The sequence below is a fragment of the Chenopodium quinoa genome, unplaced genomic scaffold, assembly GCF_001683475.1.
Source record: "Chenopodium quinoa cultivar QQ74 unplaced genomic scaffold, ASM168347v1, whole genome shotgun sequence".
Lineage (NCBI taxonomy): Eukaryota > Viridiplantae > Streptophyta > Magnoliopsida > Caryophyllales > Amaranthaceae > Chenopodium > Chenopodium quinoa.
Window position 1 is genome coordinate 479,330 of NW_018742656.1, and position 16,368 is coordinate 495,697.

Here is a 16,368-nt window from a genome sequence, read left to right on the forward strand (position 1 = left end):
CGTCTAGCTTTGAGAATTTTGTAGAGTCTTTTGTTGTTGGTAAGGATTCTATAACCTTAGAAGAAGTGAAGGCAGCACTTCATACTAGGGAACTCAGAATGAAAGCTACGAGTGATAATGGGGATAATGGTAGTGGGTTGTTTGTTAAGTCCGGAAAGTCTAAAAAGAATAAGGGGTTTAACAAGGGGAACAATGCTGGGTCGGGTGCTGGAAACGGCAAGGATGGATCTAGTAAAACTACTACTAAAACATGTTATTACTGTAAAGAACCGGGTCACTTTAGGAATAATTGTCCGGTGAGGAAAAACAAGTCCCAGGCTGCTGTAGTTGAAGAGAAACCGAATGAGAGCTATAATTCAGAGGAAGATTTAGCATTAGTCAGTTCTGCTAGGTCTGATGATTTATCTGATAACTGGGTTCTAGATTCAGGGTGTTCGTTCCATATGTGTCCACGTCGAGATTGGTTTGATACATATGAACCTCGCAATGGGGGCATGGTTATAGTCGGTAACAATGCTCCATGTAAGGTCACAGGTATTGGTTCCATGAGGTTGAGGACTGTTGATGGGCGGAGGTTAACTTTGACTAATGTACGGCATGTTCCTGCTTTAGGAAAGAATCTGATTTCATTGGGTACCCTGGATGACTTGGGGTACAATGGTGTGTTTTCAGATGGGGAGTTGTGTATTTTCAGAGGTTCTGAGTTGGTACTTAAGGGTATCAAAAGGAACACCCTCTATGTTTTTTAGGGTGTTACACTGCCTAGTTCTGCGGTTTGCGCATCTGTATCTCACCAGGAGATGACTAAGATTTGGCACATGAGGCTTGGTCATATGGGGGAGAAGGGGATGCAGCTATTGTCCAAGAGGGGTCTTCTATCCGGGGTCAAGGTTGCCAACCTTGAATTTTGTGAGCATTGTGTGTTTGGTAAGAAACACAGGTCAAAGTTCAGCAAGGGTGCTCACATTACTGATGCAGTGCTCGATTACATCCATTCAGATTGCTGGGGTCCATCTAGAGTTGAAGGTATGGGAGGTTACCACTATTTTGTGTCATTTGTTGATGACAAGTCCCGATACACATGGCTTAGGTTGCTTAAGTCAAAGGATGAGGCCTTCAAAGTTTTCAAGCAATGGAAAGCTTTGGTGGAAAATCGACAAGGAAGGAAGATCAAGAAGCTACGAACGGACAATGGGCTAGAGTTTTGCAAAGACGAGTTTAATCAGTTCTGTGCAGATGAGGGTATAGGTCGGCATCATACTGTCAGGAAGACACCACAGCAGAACGGTGTAGCAGAACGGGTTAATCAGACACTGCTAGAGAGAGTTCGATGCATGCTCTCTAATGCAGGGCTTGGGAGGAGGTACTGGAGTGAAGCTGTGTTAACAGCTTGTTATGTCATTAATAGGGGTCCTCATTCTGGAATTGATTCCAAGATTCCGTTTGAGATCTGGAGTGGTAAGTTGCCTAATTTTTCGAATTTGAAGATTTTTGGTTGTGTTGCTTATTATCATGTTATTGAGGGTAAGCTGGATCCACGAGCCAAGAAGGGGTGTTTTGTTGGGTACGGGGATGGTGTGAAGGGGTTTAGAATTTTTTCACCTTCGGAGGGTCGGGTCATTCTTAGTAGGGATGTTACTTTCGATGAAAACACCATGTATTCAATTAAAAATGCAGAGATTTCAGATTTGAGAAGGGAAGGAGACAATTTATTACAGACAGATGGGGTACTTGAGGTACATCAGTCTACCATTGCTGATTTACCTCGGGTACAATATATTGATGATGATGCTGATGTTCCAGTGCCGGGTACTCCTGAACCTGAGATTACTCCTACTCATTCTAACTCTGGGGATGAGGTGGAGCAATCTAATCAGGGGTCATCTAGTCAACCTGACACCATTCTTGAGATGCCTAAACGAGTTATCAAGAAGCCTGTTAGATTGATTGAAGAGATGGAGGGAAGAAATTGCTGTGTTGATGCGATGACAGGTTATGCATTGAGTGTAGCTGATGATGTAGAGTCATTTGAACCTGCCACATATAAACAAGCAATTAGTTGTAGTGAGTCTGCGCAATGGCTTGCCGCAATGGGTGAAGAGATGCAGTCTCTTTACAAGAACAGAGTGTGGGAACTGGTAAAGGTACCGGAAGGGAGGAAGCTTGTGGGTTGTAAATGGATTTACAAGAAGAAAGAAGGGTTGTCGGAAACTGAGCAAATACGTTTTAAGGCTAGGCTAGTTGCTAAGGGGTTCAGTCAGGTAGAAGGGGTTGATTTTGTTGAGATATTCTCACCTGTGGTTCGACATACTTCTATCCGTGTGTTATTGTCAATTGTAGCACATTTTGATCTTGAGCTGGAGCAGTTGGATGTTAAAACGGCTTTCCTTCATGGCGATTTGGAGGAGGAGATTCTGATGAAGCAGCCCGAAGGATTCGAAGTTCCTGGAAAGGAACACTATGCCTGCAGATTGCTAAAGTCATTGTATGGACTTAAGCAATCCCCCCGACAGTGGTACAAAAGGTTTGATTCTTTTATGGTTTCACAAGGTTTTGACAGGAATTCATATGATTGCTGTGTGTATCATAGTAAGCTGGATAATGGTTCCATGATTTATCTTTTGTTATATGTTGATGACATGTTGGTTGCCACAAAGAATAAATCTGATATTGCTAGATTAAAGGAGATGCTTAACTCGGAGTTTGACATGAAAGACTTGGGTGCAGCTAGGAAGATTTTGGGTATGGAGATCTACAGGGATCGGGCTAGAGGTAAGCTTTTCTTGACTCAGAAAAGCTACATTGAAAAGATTTTGTCTCGTTTTGGGATGGAAAAATCGAAGCCTATAAGTACGCCAACTACTGTTAGTTGTAAGTTGTCTTTGTCTATGTCACCTCAATCAGAGGAGGAGTTGTCTTATATGTCTAGAGTTCCATATGCAAATGCGGTTGGTTGTTTGATGTATGCTATGGTCTGTACTAGGCCGGATATTGCGCATGCTGTTAGTGTTGTAAGCAGGTTTATGGCTCGACCTGGGAGGGAACACTGGCAAGGGGTGAAAAGGATTTTTCGCTACCTGAGAGGGACAGCTGATATTGGTCTTGTGTACGGGAATGGTAAGGAATGCTTGGTCACTGGGTACAGTGATTCTGATTATGCAGCTGATGTGGATACCAGGAGGTCTGTGACTGGTTATGTGTTCACTTTGGGTGGTTCTGTGGTTAGTTGGAAGTCTACATTGCAGTCATCAGTTACGTTGTCAACTACTGAAGCTGAGTATATGGCTCTAACTTCTGCAGCTAAGGAGTCTATTTGGCTCAAAGGCCTAGTAGGTGAACTGGGTATTGCACAGGATTTTGCTACAGTGTATTGTGATAGTCTAAGTGCGATTTGCTTAGCTAAAGATCAAGTACACCATGATCGGACGAAGCACATTGATGTCAGGTATCATTTCTTACGTACTGACAAGAGGATTAAGGTGAAGAAGATTGGGACTGCTGACAACCCGGCTGATTTCTTCACTAAGCCTGTTCCGTTTAGCAAGTTTAAACATTGCTTAGACTTGCTAAATATTGATTACTACGTGATGTAGTAGGCCCTGAGGGGCGAAGTTGGGGAGCTCCTGGTGTAGGTGTGTTGGCATTAAGGTGGAGCTTGCCCGGGGCTTGTGATGCAGGTGGAGCATTATGAGTTGTTATACTTGGAGACGAGTATGTGATGGGTCTTGGTTGAAGACTTATCGGGATGTATGGCTTATGCATGAGTCCTGCATCGGGTTTGGCTTGAGATGTTTTTTCACTATGTCTTGATGGGGTCGTTTGCTGACTACGAGTTCTCGTCAAGGTGGAGATTGTTGATAAGTATATTAGGTGACTCGTACTTCGTAGCTTTGTCCGCCCGATCGGGCGGACATTGCCCGGTCTGACCGGGCGGAAGAAGAAGAGGTGCCTGGCAAATTCGTTGAAGAAGCTGCTCTCGCGCCCGACCGGGCGAGCCTTCGCCCGACCGGGCGAGCCTTCGCCCGATCGGGCAGACCTTGCCCGGTCTGACCGGGCGGTGGGGGTTGGATACGTTGAAGCATTCGTATGGAGTCTTCTTCTCGCGCCCGATCGGGCAGACCTTGCCCGGTCTGACCGGGCGGAGAAGGAAAAATACGGAACGCGGATTTTGCGGTTTTAGGTTATCTTATTTTATTATCTTTTTGCCCAAGTATCTTTTAATTAGGGATTAATATAAAACCTCCCTAATATCAGTATTAGGGTTAAGAGAGAGAGAGTGAGAGCCGTTCTTGAGAAATACAAGAATCATCTTTGTAATCTTTGCAGTTTATAGTGAAATCATTCGATCTCGGTGCCCGTGGACGTAGCTATCACATCGATAGTGAACCACGTAAATTCTTGGTGTTGTTCTTATTGTTTGCATTGAATTTCTTTATTGTTTTCTTGTTTGTTTTCGACCTTTGCTTCCGCTGTCGCACAACACACCGGGCTAGATGATCTAGCGGTCGCCGATTGACAGTGTGAACAAGGGAAAGTACGTTGCACTTCACCGTGTACCTCTATTCGCTCAGTGATCTCACGTGGTTTCCAACTTAGACTACTTGCATCATGGGGCGCATCATTCGGGAAAATGTCGTACACCAACTTTGCATCAGAACTTCGACAACCCTTAACAAACCAAACAAACTGATCCTTAGAGCGGTGAAATAGCCAACCAAATCTATCCTTGCAGCTTGATCGATGTAGTTAGTAGAAGCAAAAGTTTCTCGTTTTTTCAAATCCACATCTAATGCCACACAAAATACAGAAACAAATCCACCCATGGATATATCGCCCCTCTTCATGTCCCGCTCCCATAAAAATGCTTCAATGAGAAATTTGGCGAGATTAAAAAGGCTCACGTTTCCATGAGATCTAGTGAGCCACCATAGAAGTTTAAGATCCAATGTAGTTACCTGACCAGCCTCACTTTTGGGTCGAAATAACTGAAGGATGAATCGATGTAACATGCGAAGAGCTGGACAACCAATAGATCTAGATTTGCTAACACCGGACTCCCAATCTGTTCGACCTGTTATTTGTTCCCAAAAAGTACTAGAGGCGAAAAGAGAGTAGCTTGGATTGCCCTTGAACTTCATAAACTCTTTTGGGCCCATGACACTTCCAATGGGCCATCCAAAAGCCGCATTCACATCGTCCCACAACATTATCCGGGCATTTCCATCCAAAGAAAATACCACAACTCCCTTACTTGAGTGAACATCAAGTGAGGCAAGAAACTCAATGACAAGTGATGGACATATATCATTATCAATAGAAAGGACCTTACCCCACCCATGTGTTCTTGCAATGCTATCAAACAACCAATCAAACCCAAGGTTTTTAGCATCTGGGAGAGAAAAGTAAAGGGTGTGTCCCATGATTCGTTCCTTAAGCTTCTTAGCACATTGTTTTTGGGACTCGGTTAACCAAGAAAGTGGAGTTGATGGTGATGGAGGTGGAGGTCGTACTATAGATGGTGCTTTAGGTGTGGAGGTTTTAGAGTTTGGATTTGATTGTGTAGGTCGTTTTGTGGGCTTGGTGGGTGGCTTTTTTGTGATTTTTCGAGAGTATGCATTGGGGTCATAGAGTGGCTTGGGTGTCGAAGAGGTTCGTGTGCTTGTCCTCATGGTGTGAGTGATGAGAAGTTTAATCAATAAAGAATCACAAACCAATGAGCATGAATAATCCAAAGCCAAATATGTGTCACCCACAAGATTCACAATCAATCCACACAAAGAATATATAAAAAATCAACACCAACTTGCAAAGTAAATAATAAGAAGGTGAAAACTCAATAATAAACACAATTGTAGAATAGTAAGAGATGAAAATTTTGAAATTTATATCTCTACAATCAGAATTGTGCATCAATAATATATCAAACCTCTTATCATAGTCCAAAGATACTTCCAAAATTCCCAATATGATCACATTTTAAGCTCAAACTAGTTGGAAACAATCCGATCAAAAAATCAAATGTGATTACTGATTAGGGGATTTTTCCCCACCAATCACCATCTGACAAGTGGACCAATCAGGTTCCGCCATGTGTCCGTCACATGGGCCAATAGGAGCCTGCCACGTGTCAAGCAATGATCCGTCCACCATGGACCAATTACGACACGACACGTGTCCTTCCCATGACACCTGGGATAACCGGTCACCTAGGCCCAACTCCCGAGGGAAGCCCAATCAGCCCAAGGTTAACCTAAACCTAGATTGACACGTTTCCCGAGGTTATAAATACCTCCCTTAATCCTCATTAAGGGAGAGAACACGCTAAAAAGCAGATTACACACATTAAACACTCTCACCTAGAGAGACCCAATCACTTTAATTTCCGCATTAATTACTCCTTAATCAAGTACTAACTTGACCGTCGGAGGCGGATCTCCAACCATCCGGAGCATCCGTTTGTTTTGCAGGTACAGGCGTCCGGTTCCAGTCTCGGAATTGTAACTCTCCCGCAGGACATCAGAAAACCCCGAAACATTTGGCGCCGTCTGTGGGGAGAGTACTTCTGAGATGGCATCCACGTCTGTACCGACTCCTGAAGAGATACGTCCCCTGGACGACCCTCTAGTTCAGTCGGACCACGATACTGAGAATGAATTTGAAGTTGAAGCACACACAGCTTCAGACGGGACCCTAAGGGCCCGACGTACCCGTCATACCGAAAGGAGGGAACGGGAACATCTTCATACAGGAAGCGAGCCAGCAGGCGCACCGCCTGTTCGGCAACAGCCGACTGATGGGTCTGCTCCCATCACAAGGAACGAACTCATGACCTTCATGAGGGACTTCAAGGGAGAAATTCAAGAGTTGATCAACAAGAAGCCGCCTGCTCTGGACAAGGAGTAGTCGGCTAAGAAATCCTCCACTTCACTGCTCTGGACAAGGAGTAGTCGCTAAGAAATCCTCCACTTCACTGAAGAGGAAACCAGTTCAAGGGCGAGAGGCGACCCCTCATCCTAAATCTAGGAAATGGGAGCCACCTGCCCTTGATTTCACAAAATACCGTTTTCCTACTCCAGGAAATAGGAAACCTGTTCGTCATATTCAGGCGGACGGGTCGAGGAAAACATACACAGACGCTCGGCTACTGCTAGAGCATAAGAAGAGTAGTCGATTGTCAGAACCAGGAGAGCTCGCAACAGTCGTCCTCCGGGCCTTGGGGTCCGGCTGTTGGGAAGAAGAAGCTCTTGGAGCGCCCGTCTAAAAAAGAAGAAAAGAGTCAGTATATGCATAAACACAACTCCAAAAAGATGGTGAAAGGTTCGAAGCCCACTAAGGGTGCCCCCTTGTTGGGGGAGTCGGTTGAAGACTGTTGCATGATGGAGGCCCGCAACATGGCCGCCGCAGTCTTGGAGGCGGTAATTTTGCTCATGGCGTCCGCTGCAAAAACAAATAGCAAAGTTAATAAAAGTCATAACAAGAAATGCATGGAACAACAGAGTATTCGACAGGCCGGCTACCTCTTGAGCACCGACTGCTGAGGCCACAGGCGGCCAAAAAGTACTCGTCGTAGAGCCATTTGAAGCTCGGGACGCAGTGCAGGGGTACTTGCTCTCGTACCCCTGAAGTAGAGTTCACCTTCGACTCTACTTTGAAGAGTCCTTTATCTAGGATCTCTTTCTTAGCCTTGGGGGAAACAGGCGGCATGCTGCGACCGCCTGCAAGAAGGGGCGGATTCCTGTTCCACCTGTTGAAGCGCTTGTTCAGCTCTGTGTCTGAACTCTCAATGATGAGGAAGGTGCTCCGCCAGTCCTTCCATTTGTTTGCTTTACCTCTCGTCATGAGGTAGCCCCTGTGGCTCGTCAATTGATACCAGCCGGTACCGCCTGCCTTAGGGGTTCGGCTGAGGTAGTTCATGTGGGCGAAAGCCTCGAAGCTCGGCTCCACCCCGTGCAGTTCGCACCCGGCCACATAGCCGAGTACGTTGACCCAGGAGTTCGGGGCTAACTGCCATAACCCCAACTCATACCCATCCAAGATCCGCTGAACAGCCGGATGTAGTGGGAAGCGCAGCCCAACCTTGATGGCCGCCTCGTAGTAGCCAAAGCAGGCGCTATCATAACTGGTACCAGCCGGTCAGACGACTGTGTCTTCTGGATCCGGCACAAACACTAAAAAAGTCGGGGCCCATTGTGTGGTTTGCGATAAAGCTCTCCACTTTCTCTTGCATGGCCGTGATCCGGCCCCGAGGTACCGTGCAGTAGTAGGGGGTATTTTGCTCTCGGTGAGAGGCGGATGGCTCAGCCCAATCGTCCCCCTTCTCAACTGCGTGAGAAAGCCTCGCCTCTTGTAGGCGACTGTTTTTCTCTTCTTTGTCCAGGGAAGCATGGCCAGAAGAGCTAGACTCGGAATCGTCCTCTGACGAGTCCGAAGAGGACGACTCTTCCCCTCTCCCGGAGGGGCCCGCCTCCTCTCCTTTAAAAGGAGCAGGAGAGAATGTAGAATTGTCAACTGTAAAATGGGAAGGGGTCACTTTGACTCCTCCCTCAGAACTGCCGGCTTTCAAGCCGCTTTGTTTCACTTCCACATCTGGCGCCTGGTCAGATGTTTCACTAATCGGCACCCTGTGGGAGGAGCCGTCTGAGTTTGAGATCCTGGCAGTCTTTTTTGTTCTGGCCATCATGTTCTGCATAGACACAGATACAGTCGGACTTTGTATAAAGGGAAAAGATGGGTCCAAAAAAGGGCAGGCGGCACTCCTAGTCCTAGATTCAGCCGTCCCCGGTGACCGGCTGATCACTAACCTAGGTCGTGTCGTGTGCTTCCGTGGTGCCATTTCAAAAAAGAATAAAATAAAGAGAAAATTAAGAGTAAGAGAACCGACAGTTACCTGAACGAGTGACGATTGATGAAGTTCTGAAAATCCTTTGCAGTCGGCTTGTCAGAGCAGGCGGTAGGCAGAAAGGGTCCAAAATGTCAGAGCAAGTTCAGGGGTCCGAATGTTCTCTCACAAAGTTTTCAAGTGTGAAAATGACCGAAGTCAACACTCCTTTATATAGGCGAAGTGAGAAGGCGAAGGGTCACTTCCAGAATTCAAAATTTTGGCGGGAGAATCTCTCGGCCTCTCGCCGAGTGACACCTGTAGCAGGTCGTCGCCTGTTACAGGGCGATACCTGTCACAGGTAACACGTGACCAGTCACGTGCCACCTGTGAGGGGAAAATGATTAGGGGATTTTTCCCCACCAATCACCATCTGACAAGTGGACCAATCAGGTTCCGCCATGTGTCCGTCACATGGGCCAATAGGAGCCTGCCACGTGTCAAGCAATGATCCGTCCACCATGGACCAATTACGACACGACACGTGTCCTTCCCATGACACCTGGGATAACCGGTCACCTAGGCCCAACTCCCGAGGGAAGCCCAATCAGCCCAAGGTTAACCTAAACCTAGATTGACACGTTTCCCGAGGTTATAAATACCTCCCTTAATCCTCATTAAGGGAGAGAACACGCTAAAAAGCAGATTACACACATTAAACACTCTCACCTAGAGAGACCCAATCACTTTAATTTCCGCATTAATTACTCCTTAATCAAGTACTAACTTGACCGTCGGAGGCGGATCTCCAACCATCCAGAGCATCCGTTTGTTTTGCAGGTACAGGCGTCCGGTTCCAGTCTCGGAATTGTAACTCTCCCGCAGGACATCAGAAAACCCCGAAACAATTACCATTGTTAATTTCTGCAAATTTCTTGTTTGCCTTTTAATTGCCTTGATTCTTATCAGGATGATACTTCAGCGCAAGCTTCATGTAAGTTCGTTTAATCTGATCTTCTAGAGCTCCTTTTGGAACCTATAATACATCACCGTAACTAAATTCCCAATTGATGTCACACAACTTGCAATTTCAAAAGCCCTAATTCAATTTGAAATGTTAGGGTTTATGAAATTCAAAAGGAAGAGAAGGATTATGGTGATAGGAGGGAGGAGGTGCCGTGGGTAGTGGTCGCCGGTGGGGTGGGTCGACGGTGGTGGTGCGGTTGTGGTGGAGGTGGCGAGGGAGAGAAGAGAGAGAGAGAGAGGAGAGGAGGAGGAGAAACTTACGTTCTTCTATTTCTCTCTCTTTCTTTTCTTTTTGCTTATTTTCTTTTTTTTTGGCTGGGCTACTCGCCAAAACCCGCGGCCACAGGTTAGGCCTGCGGGCTGGCAGTGTCTGCGGAGGGCTAATGGGGGGCGCGGAACAGGGTCGCGGGGTTGGGGCTGCGGGCTAGCTTCTGTTTTTTTTTTTTTTCCTAATAAATGAAATAGGCCTTCACTAAATTTTTTTAAAAAAAACAATGTTAATAATGTTAGTGAAGAAAAGCAAAAATAAACTATAAGAAAACTAAAAATAAATAAAGGAAAAAGAATTAGGAAATCGGGTTACCTCCCGATAAGTGCTCATTTAAAGTCGTGAGCTTGATTTCTTACCTCTATTTTAAGCATCATTTGGTAGATCGGAGAGATAAATCCTCTCCAATTTGCCAATAAAAGCACCCTCGGTATATAGCTTTAAACGTTTTCCATTTACCTTGAATTTCGTGTCATTTTCACTAGCAATCAATCTCAATGGCTCCATGTGCTTTAACATCAGTGATTTTGAAAGGCACGGACTATCTAGACTTAACCTCAATGGCTCCATGCACTTAATAAGGTTCTTACCTTTAGAATATGAGGTAGGAACCTTATTAAGTAAGTCAATACTTTATTGGTTATCATTAATCTTAAATGTTTTTAAACAACTTGGGATGAAACTTGATCCAAACTTATTTGCTAAGGGTCGTTTGGTATCAAAACACCTTTTCCGGTTTTTATAATTTTGTGTTAAAAGAGATATGATTTATAATGAAATCATAATTACATAGTATCTAGTTTACTAACAACAACAGAGTACAAACTACTTTTTCCAATTTTGATTTTAAAAAATAAAAAACTGAAATAAAATATATATATTAAAAAAATAAATAAATAAAGTCAGCTTGGAGTAGAGGCCAAATCTTCAATTGTAAAAACAAAACAATAAGTAACCAGAAAACATCATACTAATAGAATAAGTTAGAATTTCATAACTGCATCAGTGCACAAAAGCTAGATCAGGATCAGTTAGCTAGATAAAACTATTACAAAAGAATTACTGGAAGTCGATAGCTTAGAAAATATGATAATATAAAGAGAGTACTCTCCCGTCTCTATTACAATCCCTAATAATTAGTAACCAGAAAACGCTGCAGAGGAAAAGAGTAGGAACTTCAAGCAGAACAATCAGCCATCCACGCCAAGGTGCAAAATAAAACAACCATCCTAAACCCCAAGCTGCAAAAACAAAAAAGAACAGAAAGTTAAGCATAAGAGGGAATTGCCATATTTTCAAACACATTGTTAACGAGTGTATCTTTTAAAAGGTTCCCTTAAAACCTCATAATTCCATATGCAGCAAATTTTCAAGCAAAAAACATAGTACATAGCTCAACACTACTCTCAAACAAGCGAGACTTGTGTGTGTGTGAATGGTTGGGAAGTTACATTTTCAAAGGATATACATAGTATAATCAATTCAAAAAAACATCTTTCAAAACCAATTTCAAACAAGTGAGACTTGTGCATACAAATGGTTGGGACACCTGAGAAGAGCTAACACCATCCCTCCTAACAATCTAGCATCACTATAAAACTAGGAGCCAATGAAATCAATAAGCTCTTTTAGTAGAACCTTTAATGCAAATCATATTTGAAAGTCACTTTGCCGATTGAAATCTGGTAGTAGAACCCTTAATCCAAGTTCTAACTATTATTGAATAATTTAAGAAGAAGCCTTTTATTAGCAACAAAATTACTAATAATGCACAAACAAAGTGTAAGATGAAGAAACAATAAAGCATTTATCAATATCAAAACTTCGGTATCAAAATATGAAAAGGAAAGATAGAAGTAATATTTAAAATAATTAATAGTAAAACAAAGATACCTCAAAGTAGCAGAGCAGGCCCATTGAAAAAGCGGCCAAGGTAGGGAACTCTGAGGAAAAACTTTCTTTCCACAAAGACATCCAGGAAGGTGGAGTATGCAGGATGATCATGGATGTCAGGCAATTCTCCGGAAATCATCTTGTAAATAAGTTGTTGAGAAGACGAGGATATCTTGGCAGAGAAAAACGATACAACAAGTACATAATAAGGAATGTCATTGTGAGTCACAATGGAACAAGCACACATTCTAATCACATTTTCTTGAATCGACTTCAAAGGAATAAGCACATTCCTCAGCATTGGTGGATAAGGATAAGGAAGAATGTCTTTGAAGATAACATGATATAAAGACTGTCTTGCATAAATGGTTCCATCGAGGACCGCTAGGTACGCACATGGCTCAACTAGAAGACTAATGCCAACATACAGTTGTCTACCATGCTCGTCGAGTCCGAAACAAGGCAAACCCGAGGGTAGAGTCATAGGTAGAATATTGTTTAAATGAGAGCCCATGTTGTCTTAGCGATACCATTCTTCTTTGATGGTATCAAAACAAAAATATTCTTTAGAGGTTTCAATTGCAAAACAATGACCTAATACAGCATGTGCATAAATGACAGTGCCGGAACCAGCAGCGAAGAAAGGAGGAACTGGAAGGGTTCTCCATTCACCGATTTTTGAATCAAAAACTTCAAATGGAATTTCAGATTGTGCGGTGAAACCTCTGTGTACAAAGCGAGAGTGAAGGACATATAGATTGCCTCCAATCTCTTCAACAATAGGACACGCTTTACCACATTTCATCCTCGGAATAGCAGCATCAGCTAATTCAATTATGATATTCTTCATATCACCATTAGGACCACTAACTTCAGGAATTAACTTATACACCTCTCTCGAGGCATGTGTAGAACAATATGGTGACGAAGGATTCTGTAGTTCCCCACCGATTAAAAGTATATTTGAATCAGAAGTCGTTGAACATGGAAGCAAAACCTTAGAAGAAGGAGAAGAGGCCGTCTTGAAATTGAATCTAGTTGAAGCCATACCTAAAGGCAGAGAATCGGAGGTGGCGTGTATGTTAGAACTCCACGCCACCTCCGCTAGTGGTGGGTCATACGATACTTCAGAACACTTAGCACCGTATTTCTCCTCCGTTTATTTCAAATCGATAAAAAATAAATTGAACTCTGAACCCAAAAATAAAAACCTCTCTTCTTCAATTTCTCCCTCCATCATCCTCCTCCTCTTATAGCTCTCCATCTCCATCTCCATAATTGTGTTTTTTCTTCTTTGTATAACTTCAATTGACAAGAAACCAAATACAAGTATGATTATGATTTCTTTGTAGATGCAAAAACACTGAATTAAGGGATTTCTTGAGCCGCAAATAGGCAAACATACTTCATTATTCTATGTTGGAACCAACTTCAAAAGCAACTAACTTGATAATAACCTTAGCACTTAACATATACAAATTCAATGCAATTCTAATATCAATTTCAAGTGACCAATTCTAATATCAATTTCAAAATAAGAATCAGAAATGCAAATATCCAAACTAATCAAAAAAAAAACACACACCAAAAACCCTAAGTTCTTAACCCCCCTAATTTCATAGATTAAATATGAAATCATCAATTTTACTGGTCCATTGTCAATTTAGAATATCAATTTCCAAAAAAAAAAAAAAAAAAAAAAAAAAAAAAAAAAAAAAAAATCAGCAATTCAATAGTATCAATTCCTATAGAAATCAAAAACCCTAACTCCCTAATTTGATAAATTTTAATAACAAATCAACAATTTCAAAAAACATATACACTAATTGACTAGATTAAATAACATAAACAACTCAATTAAGCAAATCAACCCAACAAGTCAATAATTAGTGTATAATACGAAATTAAAAACTTAAAAATCAATTAATTTACCTAGAAGAGTCGAAGAGCAAGAAGGCTATAGCCTGTAGGAGTGGAGTGCGGCTATGCTGGAAGGTGCGGCGGCCGGCGGGGCGGTGGCTGGAAGGTGCGGCGAGTGTGGCGATTTCCGTGACTTTGATTTTGTCGAAGAGTAGTGTTTTTTTTTTCAAGAAGAGAAGTGTTACTATGTTTTTTTTTTTTTACCTCTTTCAATTTCAATTCCTTCGTTAAGCGTTTTTTTACCCCTTTTAATTATACTTTTTTTTTTTTTGCGCAAATAAAACCTTGTCTTTCGAAGGAGTCTGAAAAACCTTGTCTTTCGAAGGAAATCGAAAAAACCTTGTCTTTCGAAAGAGATAAACCCTTTCTTTCACCGGTGAAATATGATGGAAGCCCCTTCAAAATTGACAATGGAGGCTAAAGTAGAGAAGAGAGAGAAGAAAATTATACTTTTAAATAAGGTAATTTTTTTTTTTTACTAAAAAATAAGGTAAGTTTATCATAAATAATTTCTTTTTTTTTTAATAAAGTGTGTGATAGATAAAATTCAAAAAAAAAAAAATAAATAAATAAATAAATAAAACAGCACTAAAACAATGAGCTACATTTGTAGTTTTTTTTAAACTCATATTAGTTGAAAGATAAATAAGGGAAATCTTAGCTTTAATTTATGATTTATTTTCAAAAATATTGCTGGAAATAATCCTACCTTTTTAGAGTTTGCGATTAATAATCTCACCTTTGCAATTCTTTTTAATAATCTCACCTTTACCCCCCGGTCTTTTTTAACAGTCCCATGTTACTTGAAACCGGCTAACAAGGTGAACTATTCTTATGTGGACTAGGGTACTCTAATTTCCCTCCTAAAAAATGACATGTCATCTCTCCCTCCCAGCCACCCTCTTTAATGTCTGAAAGAACTCCTCCCTCATTACTCACTTCAATACCCCTAATCACCACATGCTAAGGCCCAAAACCTAAGGGAAAAGTTTGTGAGACTAACATGAAAATGTGCAAAGTATAATTTTATGCAATGACTTCAATAAAGTGTCTTAATTTCTGATTCCAATAATGTTGATTGTACAATCCGAACAAGTCATGCATATAATACCTAAAAAATTGATGTTGATTATTGATAAACAACTTAAGGCAAGATAAAGTTCATGGTACGACTATTTTTTGGCTAATTTACTAATCTTGAGTACACTATGATGATCTGAAAAATAGTCTTGGTTATTCAATATACATAGTACAACCGGTTATACAATAGAAAATGCCCCTTACAGATACTAATCAAGAGAGTGAATAACAACAAACAAATATCTTAATGAACTTTAGTCCTAAAGAAAATAAGAATATAGCAATATCGACTTTAAATGGAGTATAGGGGAGGATTAATTGGATGGCGAGTTAACGTTCAATCATTCGTTAAAAACGACGTCACGTTACAAACATTAAAGAATGGGCTCAAATAACGGGAAATAACTTGAATTGTTCCCTTGGACCAGCGTAATCAGGAGAAAGACAGAAATGCCCTCGATATTAGTAACGTTCAAAAAGGACAGTAAATTTTCAAGCAACAAGGCCTACACAACACAAAGAATCAGTGAATCACGGATAGTAGTAGCACTTGTAGCTGTTTCTAAATTTGGCTTCGAATGACAAAAAATCAAGTGGGGTTGTCAATATCTTTGGCTTATTTACGCACCTTCTTCTTCCATTACTTGTATTATTATTGTGGCCACAAATTTGACAGTGTCTTATAACTATAACGTCTCTCCCCCAAAGGCCAAAACAGCAATCCATATCATCCAGCGTGGAATACAAAAGGTACAAGAACAACATTACTTGGGTTTTGTTTAATATCTTTGGAACACGCATTTTAAGGAAGATTTTAGATAATGTAAACATACAAACTAATCAAAATGATTTAAGTAGTAACTAATAGTAACTAACTCTACTTCTCTATATTTCTAATGCTAATAATATCTTATTAAAGTCATTTGTTTATTTTATCTAATCATCTCCTAAAACGGTGTCTAAAAAAAAACTGTATATGGAACAAGTAAAAGTGACGATATAACACCTCTAACCTAATCACCTATTATAACTCCCAGCTCTAAAGTGAGTAATGACAAACTAGAAAATTTGTGAGCTCGAGTAACTCCATAATTTACTAGTCAATTGACAGCTCGATTTGCCCTCTTTATAACAAACAATTTCCAATCCAAGAGCTTAACTAGTTTGAATCATGAGTTTATGAATTTATCACATGCAGACATTTTATTTTATTATGAAAAAAAAAAGATATTGTTAAATTTAAAAAATTTCAACACAAATATAAACTAGTTTTTTATTATTTTTATTTTTGAAAAAATGAAAACTAATCATGACCTCAAATTAGCATTTTCAGTTTATACTATTCATGTGTCTTGATATATGG

At 41.3% G+C, this 16,368-nt stretch overlaps 1 pseudogene; it reads right to left on the reverse strand.

The window, feature by feature from the left end:
* Positions 1-11,059: 11,059 nt before the first annotated feature.
* Positions 11,060-14,131, reverse strand: LOC110722229 (annotated as a pseudogene).
* Positions 14,132-16,368: the final 2,237 nt, after the last annotated feature.